Below are 10,229 nucleotides of genomic sequence, written 5' to 3'. Positions count from 1 at the left end.
TCCTGTTTAGGCAGAATGAGAAAGACCCAGCCTCAGTCTTTCTCCAGATCATGCTTCTATGTGCTCTTATCTATGGGTATTGGTGAAAGTGCTAATTTCTTCAACCTGTACAACATGGGGAAACACAATGGACAATGCCAACAGAAAACCTGGATCAACTAAGAAAAGAGCAATGCCAATATCGGGTCCAAGGAATTTGGCTGAGAAGCGTCCAATGCATTAGGCAGAAGCACACTGCCTAGGCCCCATGTGTGCTGGGTAATCAGAGCTAAAGCTTGGCTTCCCTCTATATCACCATTTTTCAGTTGACGGAGCCATATTTAATGTATTTTAAATGCAAACTTCTAATTCAACTGAATACATGTGCCAAGTAGATATATCTACTCTTCTCCCTCTTCTTTCCAGGGCCTGGTGAGTGGTCTATCTCAGTCCTCCTCTTCTTGTTAAGTGGCATATAATTAATACATGGTAAAATATACATACCACTGATGAGTCATCCTGTCTTTTTATTGCTTAAAATAATTCCCTTCTCTTACACTTCAAAAACAAAAAAAAATAAATTCATTTTTAGTCAGTATTAATCTGGTCGAGATGGAAGAAAAATCTAAACAAAATATCCCTCAAAACGATGTAATGATTTTCAGTGAAGTTCAAAGAATTTGAGAATAAAGAAAAAGCTTTAAGGAAAAGACCATGAATAGAAATACAGATTGGTTTCCTGTAGTTCTTATAAATGGCAGGCACAGAAGACACAGTGTGGTCACTGAGCCATATTCCACACCTAATCAAAACACAGTGCCGAAAGCTAATTTCAAAGATCATTTTATCACCTACTCTGATGTCAAGGAAACTGCTATAGTTTTCATTTTTAATTTACGTTTTTTGTGTGTTTTTATATACTGTTCTGTGTATACACATGCATATGTGCACACATATGTATCCCATGGTGTGCATGTGGCTATCAGAGGACAACATGCAGGAATCAAATTTGTTCTTTTACCATGTTGGTCCTGGGAACTGAACTCAGGTTGTCAGGCACGTTTACTCATTGAGCCATTTTGCTGGCCCTAAAAAGTATTTTGGGGAGATCTTTTTCATGTATCTTTCTTTATTTGTTAATTATTTATAACTATTTGAACTGTGACTGGTGAAAAGTTCAATGGCACTGTATATTCACATTGTTCTACTTAGTATCTACCATTTTGATCCATCATGAGAACCACTTCATCATCCCAACAAAAGCTCTGCCTTCATTACACAACACCCTTATTCCCTCTTCCTGCAGCCCTGGCAACATTGGTCTACTCTGTCTCTGTAAATGTGGTGACTCTACAGTTAGGAGAGAGCCTTGAGTCTCAGAAGAGACTTTGGACTTTGGAACAGTGTTGAGACTATTAAAGATGATGGGAACTTTCAAAGTTGGACTAAAACCCATTTTATTTTGGTAATGTACGTATGGGGGCCAGGGAGTGGAATGTGGAAATCTGAATGAGCAGTGTCCCCTATAGGCTCCAAGTATTTGAAGAGTTGGTCAGTTGGTGGCACTGTTTGGGGAAGATCATGGAATCTTTGGGAGGTGTGGCCTTGCTGGAGGAAGCGTGTCATGGGGGTGGGCTTTGAGAGTTCATAGCTTTGTCCCATTTCCAGTTTGTCTCTCTTTCCCTCTTGTGCCTGCTGGAAGATGTGAATTCTCAGCTTTCAGCTCCTGCCATCATTCCTGATACTTGCTGCCATGCTGCTCCATCATGATGGGCTCATCCCTCTGGAACTGTGAGCCAGAAAATAAACTCTTCTGTAAGTTGCTTTTGGTCATGGTGTTTTTTTTTCTTCTTCTTTTTTTTCTTTTTGGTCTTTTTGAGACAGGGTTTCCCTGTAGCCCTAGCTGTCCTGGAACTTACTATGTAGACCAACCTGGCCTTGAACCCACAGAGATCTGCCTGCCCCACCTCTTGAGTGCTGGGACTAAAGGTGTGCACCACCATGGCCATGGTGTTTCAATCCCAGCAATGGAAAAGTAACTAATACAAACAGTACATTATTTGTCCTTTTGTGACCAGTTTATTTCATTTGGCATAATGTCTTCACGCTTTATCTGTGTTGTAGCATATGCCTGAAGTTCCTTGTGATTTAAGGATGAATGATTTTTATGCCATGTATAATCACATTGTGTTTATCTAGACATTCACCTACCAATGGAAACCACCTTTAGGCTATTGCCAAACATGCTGGTATGCAAACAGGTATAAAAGTATCTGTTCATCACTCTTGTTTCAATTCTTATGGGAATTCACTTGAAGTAGAGCTGCTGGGACACATGGGAATTCTGTTTAATATTTTGAGAGGCAGCCTAGTTTGGGCTTTGTACTATTGTGCTTCCTCACACTTACTAATACTCTTTAGGCTATGTGTCTACTTACCAATATGTTCTTACTATGCTTAATCAGAGATGTGACCATGGCAGATGAAGTCTTACTCATGCTGGCCACACAAGTGAATCAATTTCCCTCCATATATCACAGCTTCAGAATTAAATAAGCCAAATATCAACATATAGCCATAAATGAGCTTATCTGCTTCTTGGGCTAACCTGTGAATCCTAGCATCTCATAGGAACTGGTCTGGGTGAAATCTGAATAGCAGGTAATCCTAGATACCTCAACAGAAACTGCATTCCACACACAGGTTACTCAGTACAACACAGTCCTATTGGGTTACCATGTATGATGGTGTAGATGCACTGCAGCGTCCTAAGTTCTTCCTAGTGTAGCTGTTATTTCTCCTGTGCTATCAAGTGCCTGGCTCTATTTTCCTGTGCACTCATTTCTCTGCCTGGCTCTTCAGCTTCTATGCTAATAATCTTCCCTAGATTCTGACTTATATATAACATCTACTGTGTTCAGACCCAGTAGCTTGTTGGCTTCCCTAATGCCACCCACTCTCAAGTATGCTGCAGCTTGGATTTCCCCGACATTTAGGACACATCTAAGCCTGAGACTTTAATTAACCTTCTTATCTCATTCTGCTTTTTTCATTCTGCCACTCTTGGCCTTGGCCTTTCTGTGACTTCTGCTTCTTTGGTTGTTCCTGTTCTCTTGGTCTCAAAGGCCTTGCTGCTCTGTTAGTCTGGTACTGGTGACCAGTTAGTTACTGTATGCCCTTGAGTATGGCCTTGCTTCAACTGACTCCCACTGCTACCTCATCTCTGCAACTTCTAGCTTGGGGAAAATGTGTTAAACACTTGACCCACTCTAGAAAATGCGAAACGGTGCTGGATGCTCTTGCTGAAGGTGCGTGATTCAACTTCTATTTTACTATTCCTGCTGCCCAGCTCCTAATGGAGGGCTCCTTGTTCTCCCAAATACCCACTACTCTATCTTTCCCACTTTTTTCAAGCAACACATCCTTTTGTGAAAAAAAACTTTTCTGAGACAGGGTCTCCCTGTACCTTGAGCTGTCCTGGAACTCACTTATGAAGACCAGGCTGGCCTCACAGATATCTGCCTGCCTCTGCCTCCCGAGTGCTGGGATTAAAGGCATGTGTCACCACATCCAGGGTCAAGGAACACATCTTAATCTCACAACTAAGACTTTATGCACAGAATCATTCTCTTAATTCTTTGAAAGGATTGGGGGCATTTAAGATCAATTCTCATGTCAAGGAAAAAAAAAAGCAAAAGAAAGTTTAGATTTATCTGATAATTATGAATTTACAAAGTTACATAAAACTAGAGTGAAAGAAGACAAGGGGAGAGAAAGCATGAGCATGTTCAGTTTCTTCTTCACTGCAGATTTATCTTGTACGTTGTATTATCTGCCCTCTCCCCATACGTTTTACTTTCAGTGACAAAAATGAATTTCAGAAACCATGCTTTTCTCCGGTAACTCTAGGATCATGCTTTTTTTTTTTTTTTTTTTCCGGTCTCTTTTTTGAGACAGGTTCTCCCCATAGTCCCAGTGGCCTGGAACTATGTAGACCAGGCTGGTCTTGAACTCACAGAGATCCTCCTGCCTCTACTTCCTGAGGGCTGGGACTAAAGGTGTGTGCCACCATGCCTGGCTGTTTTCCATTCTTACCGTGACTTCAATGATTACTTCTGTGTTGGCTCCATTGTCTTACTCAACACACAATATAAAAATCTTCACATCATTAAAAACTCATATATGGGGGCTGGAGAGATGGCTCAGCAGTTAAGAGCACTGACTGCTCTTGCAGAGGACCTGGGTTCGATTCCCAGAACCCACATGGCAGCTACAAACCGTCCTTAACTCCAGTTCCAGGGGAATCTGAATCCCTCTTCTGACCTCCGTGGCACTGCATGGCACGGGTGCACTCACATGCATGCAGGCAATATACTCACAAACATAAAAAAAAAAACCAAAACTCTCATACATGGACCCATTTGCCTGTTTTCTCTAACACCTGCCCCACCCCTTTTGGTTCTTCCCTGCTGAACAGCTCTTCCACTTCTTCCCTCTCTCGTTTCTGCTGTGCTTGTCTTCTCTCCTTCATGCTATCCAGCACAGCTGAGATGCACTTTTCAGTAGGCAGCTGAGCAGCCTCTGAGCTCCAGCTCTGTATTTTCAACTGCCTGTTGGATGCACCTAGAAAATAGTGCAGGCAACCTAGTCTGAAGGAACTTCTTCCTTCACACAGCTCTCCTTTATTCGCTATTGTCATCAACAGCATTCCTTGAATCTAATGATATACACACTGGTTTACAAGTCAGTTTTTCTCTTAAAGGCTGTGATTGTTTGAATGAAAATGTCCCACATAGGCTCCAAGTATTTGGACATTTTGTCCCCACATGGTGGTGCTGTTTTGGGAGGTTGTAGAAGGTGTGGCTATCCTAGAGGAAGCACGTCACTTGGGGTGGGCTTAAAGAGTTCTTAAGCCTTGCCAGATCTCCAGTTTCTCTCTTGCTTCCTGTGCCTGTGTGATGATGTGAGAGCTTAGCTTCTGCTGCTCCTGCTCCAGCCACCTCCAGCCACCATGCATCCCTACCATGACAGACTGTAATTCCCCTGGAACCATAAGCTCAAATAAACTCTTCCTTCTATGAATTGCTTTGATCAGTGTTTCTATCACAGCAACAGAAAAGTGACTAATACAAAGGGATAGCTCAGACTGGTGACCAGTGTTATGCCTGTCAATCAAGTAGAGCTGTCTCCAGGTCTCATTATGGATTTTTAAACCCAGACAGGTATTAATTAATGTGACATTCCTGAAACCCTACAACAGTGTACAGAAATAATGAAGACTAAAATCAAAGCAATGCTATTAACATATTAGAACAGGTTCAAGTACAAATGTAATAATTGGCTTGGTAATGACTATTTTTGTATTGTTTATTCTTTAAGCTGTTTGAAGTTTTAAATAACTGTTTTTAAAATTGGTTAAGGAAAGATAAATTAGATTTTAATCAATGATTAAATGTTTAGCAAAGATCCATTTTAGTTTCATTTGTTGGATACATAAGATTAATATATTGACCATTATGAGAATTAAGTTACCCATGGTCATAGGCTTCTGGATATTAAAAACCAATCAATATTCAATGTAGATCATGCATGTATCTCTTACTTGTTTTAGTGATTTAGGGGCATAGCTTTAATAGAAGAGGGCAGGTGCTCAGATGGGCAAGCTCGAACATGTATGTTTTAAAAAGGTGGCTCAGATGTATGACCCTTGTGAAGAAGCACAGTTCAGGTTCGTGTATAATTGGTGCAGAAGTATAATAACCAGTGTGTCTATGTGCAACATTTAGATTAGTAGTCAATTCGCATTTTATTTGCAATCAATGAATCTTCTGTATTCTTTAGATGGAATGCATCAATTTTCAAGGAGGCTGTAACTTAGGAGAGGAATATTTTATATTTTCGAGAGAATTTTATTGTAGCGAGATTTTATCTGTTCACATGCTTTATTTTTACAATCTAGCATTTACCATAAACACTGGGAGAAATTATAATGAAAGCATAAATCTTAGACTTTGAGTGTACTTGGCACACATATTTAATTACTAAAGACTTTCCCTTTCTTCTCTTTGTCCCCACCCCGAGGGGGGAGCAGCTTAATCTCTCTTGGAGAAGCATACAGAAACTAACCAAATATAGAAACTAACCAAAGCCATGGGCTTTATTAAGAAAGACACCCAGGAACTAAGTCCCTCGCTGGCTAAGCCAAGGAAAGAAAGAGAAAGGAAAGAAAATCAAACGTATAGTTCTGCAATTTCTGCCCTTTGCTGTATAAACCAGAGGTCCCTTTGCCCTCCACTCCTGTACTACATCTTCCAATGGCTGTTAGGGAAGCAATCTTAAATACTTAATGTGCAATTCTGCAGCCTGAGGAGGCATGCATTGTTCTCATTCACCCCCATTAGTAAAAACAGGTTATACAATATACAATGGCAGTTATTTCCATTATACCCAAACAACTATACAGTGAAGTAAAGTTCTCCTAAAAAAGACCATGTGTCAACAGAATAATCACAGGACTTGTCTAGGTTAAAAAAAAATGTGTAGAGAATAAACCTATTATTAAGTAATTCCGAGGTGCCACAGAGAGTATCTCATCTGAAGTGTCACACCAGACTTCATTTCTCTACTCTCCTCTTCAAAAAGCCACAAATTCTAGAGCTGGTCACTGCTCATCTTTGTCTGTAGGGCTAAAAGTAAACAAAGGGGGGTGGGTGGAGAGTATGGTAGCCACCAAGGAGAGCCTGGATTTTTAAAAATTTTATTTATTCATTTTTATTGTTATGTGTATGAGTATATTGCCTGCATGTATGTAAATGCACTTGTGTTGTGCAATGCCCATGGAGATCAGAAGGTGTCAGATTCCCTGGAACTGGAGTTATGGATGCTGGGTGCTGGGAACTGAACCTGGGCCCTCTTCAATAGCAGCCACTGCTCTTAACTACTGAGTTGTCTCTCCAGCCCTGAGAGCTGGATTTTAAAGCTAGAATGTACTTGGAACGGTTGGAATCTAGCATACTACATGGTGACTATTGTTAATAATGTTCTGTATAGTTAACAACTGTTGAGAGAACAGACCTCAGATCTGCTTAGCACATACATGAGGATGTGAAGTCACGAACATAGTAGCTAGATTGACTAAATCATTTTACACCATATACATATCAAAGCATAACATTATATATTATACAATTTACAATTTATATGTCAATTAAAAAAAAAACCTAAAAGTTGTATTTTTTTTCCTGTGCTTCAAAGCTTTTATGTACTTACAAATTGTTTTTACTAAAGACAAATGATTTTTTAAAAATGTGTATTCTTTTTTCTTTTATCAAGGCAATGGGGAATGAATGGAAGCCTCACATATGATGGGAAAGCACTCACCACTGAGCTACATACACTCATACATATTAAAGATAACAATCCTGAACTGTCCACACTGCAGGTGCTATGTATTAAAATAAGCCGCAGAACTCAAAAGCAAGGTACAAATAGTACGTGGCATGAGATCTCACAATAAAGACATTTATCATAACCGGGTAGGCTCCCTTTCTTACTGCACCCTCTTGGAAGGTAGTAAGATATTAAATGACCTGGTGTTTAATGGGTCATACAGCAACAGCCATGTGCCCACAAAGTTTCATTTTTTCTCCGTGAAGATATTGTTAAAACCATGTAAAACCAAGAAGGCTTTGCTCATATTCCATACAGATCAATCTTATTAATGTTTCCATAACCTAATTTAAGCCTCTGGTGTTTAGAAAATGGATCTTATTCTCCAAATAAACCCAGTATACGAAGAACCTTGAGTGCATGCCTCTGGGTTGAGGAAGTAAACTGGTTTGCTTGCAGACCCTGCATTCTAATGTCCACTCAGGCACTGCAAACCTTTGCTGAGCACCTAACACACGTAGAGCAGGTACTGTTCTAGGTTCTGAAGGTAAAGAAATGTTCCTTAATTGTAAGGCACTTCCAGAAGATGGTAAATGAATAGAGGATTCATGCAGGTATCCACAGAGAAAAACAGAGCTGTGGAAGTATGGAAGAACAAGTCTTCACACCACACACACCTCTAACTGAATCTTGAACACTTGCTTTTGGAGGACGCCCAACACCTGCAACCCTCCCAGAGTCACTGGCTCTTGCTCACCTTGGAAGCTATGCCACAAGGCTTGCTTCTCTTCACTTATGCCTTTGATTTCACATGGTAACTTCTATTTGTTCCCAACCTTTTGACTATGGAGGCCCCTCTTCTCTGCCTAGCCTGTCCCTGATTTCTATGTGTACACCGCCTCATTACAAGAATCTCCTACCTAGTCCCCCAGAGCCCCACCTGTCTCATCACTAATGAGTTCCTATTACCTGGTGTGAGGATGACACAAAGACAGATAAATATTGGTTTGATGAATGAGAGAGTGAACAAATGAATAAGGAAAGGCGCACAGGCATTTCAAAGGAAAATTTCTCAGGAAATTTCTGATAGTGTCCAAGTTTCTGGAAGCATATTAACAAAAGTCAGAAGGGAAAGGCTTTGGATTCTGACTGTTTTGGGCTGAAATGAAAAGGGTCTGTAACACACATCATATCAGAGATGAATGATACAAAGTGCACAATATGCTACCTGATACCAAATGGGCACCTGATATGGCAACAGCTCCTTGTAACATGAGACACAGTATTATCCAGTGTCTGTCCACAGGAATCTCACAGTCTAGCAGGTCAGATAGGATCATATGGCAGCTGAGTGGCAGTAAGTCCCTTAAGGCCCATATTGTTGCTCAGTGGCAGAGCTGAGAACTGAATCCAAGCTTATCTGATTTTCTTTCTTTCTTTCTTTTTACAATTTATGTTTATTTATGTGCATGTGTATGTGCCTGCTTATCTGTATGTACGTTATGTGCATGTAGTGCCTCTGGAGGCCAGAAGAGGGTGTTGGATCCCCTGAAACTGTAGTTATACACAGTTGTGAGGCTCCATGTGATCGCTAGGAATACAGCTTGGGTACTCTGCAAGAGCACCAAGTGTTCTTAACTGCTAAGCCACCTCACCAGCAACAACCCCTCTCCCCAGTCTGGTTTATTTATCTGTACCCTGAACCACCACACTTGAATGAGATATCACATCAGAAACTGCACTTGAGAGTCATCCTTATGGGGACAGATGAGTAATGGTGCTGAATGTGATCCTAGGGGAAGACAAGCCAATGGGTGAACAATCTAAAGGCACAGAAGAAGCAGACCAGGAAAGGAACTGGGGGACCCATACAGGATCTGGTTCAGTGTAGCATGTGGGGAGCAGTCTGGATAACAGCAAGCTTGGGTGATGTCCTAGTTTGTTTCTTCATTGCTGTGACAAAACACTCTGACCACTACCAACTTGGGGAGGAAAGGGTTTATTTTATCTTACTTCTCCTGGGTCACAGTTCATCAGGGAGCTCAAGGCAGGGAACTCAGGGCAGGAACCTGGAGGCAGGAGCTAGAGCACAGGCCATGGAGGAACACTGCTTACTGGCTTGCTCCCCTGGGCCCTGCTCAGCCTTCTTTCTTATGCAACACAGGCCCACCTTCCCAGGGATGGCACCACCCACAGTGGGCTGGGCCCTCTTACATTACTCAACAATCAAGAAGATCCCCATGGACATGCCTACAGGCCAGTCCAATGAAGGAAATTCCCCAATTGAGGCACCTTCAACCCAGGTGTGTTAAGTTGACACTAAAGCTAGCCAGCACAGGTGGGGATGGGGGCAAGGAAGTTGTTTACAATGGCAAAAGCTGAAACCAATGCAAGCATTTATCACTAAGGGTCTGATGTGATCAGTTACAACATAACTATCTTGTAGAATATCAATCATCCATTGAAAAGTAAAAGGAACGTTTTTACCCTTAAAGGCAGAGACTCACTGTGTAGCTCTGGCTGGCCTGGAACTCTCTATGTAGGCAAGGCTGACCTCAATCTCTTACTTTTGATTATTGATAATCAAAAGTATTAGAAAAAAATGCATTAATCTTAACTAACATTGCCTAAGATATGAATTAATGGAAGATCCCAATCAAGCTATTGAATGGCTGATGCAGCTGATCAGTGTTGTTCCAACTGATTCTCAAGCTCTGTCAAAACTAGGAGAGTTATATGACAGTGAGGGAGATAAATCCCAAGCATTCCAATATTACTATGAGGTAGGTATGTTAGCTCACTTTCTTTCTATTTTATGAGTTTTAAAGGGTCCAGGCCCTTAAAATTTTAGAAAAGTTTAT

At 41.0% G+C, this 10,229-nt stretch overlaps 1 protein-coding gene across 2 annotated transcripts in view; it reads right to left on the bottom strand.

Annotated features, from left to right (window-relative positions):
• The window catches only part of Lyrm4 (LYR motif containing 4), a 172,592-nt gene that overhangs the window by 83,691 nt on the left and 78,672 nt on the right, over positions 1–10,229 (bottom strand). The window lies entirely within an intron of this gene.

This window comes from Nannospalax galili, unplaced genomic scaffold, assembly GCF_000622305.1.
Source record: "Nannospalax galili isolate Female #2095 unplaced genomic scaffold, S.galili_v1.0 scaffold72, whole genome shotgun sequence".
Lineage (NCBI taxonomy): Eukaryota > Metazoa > Chordata > Mammalia > Rodentia > Spalacidae > Nannospalax > Nannospalax galili.
The sequence above is the reverse complement of the archived record's forward strand: the minus strand, read 5'-3'. Positions and strand labels throughout refer to the sequence as shown.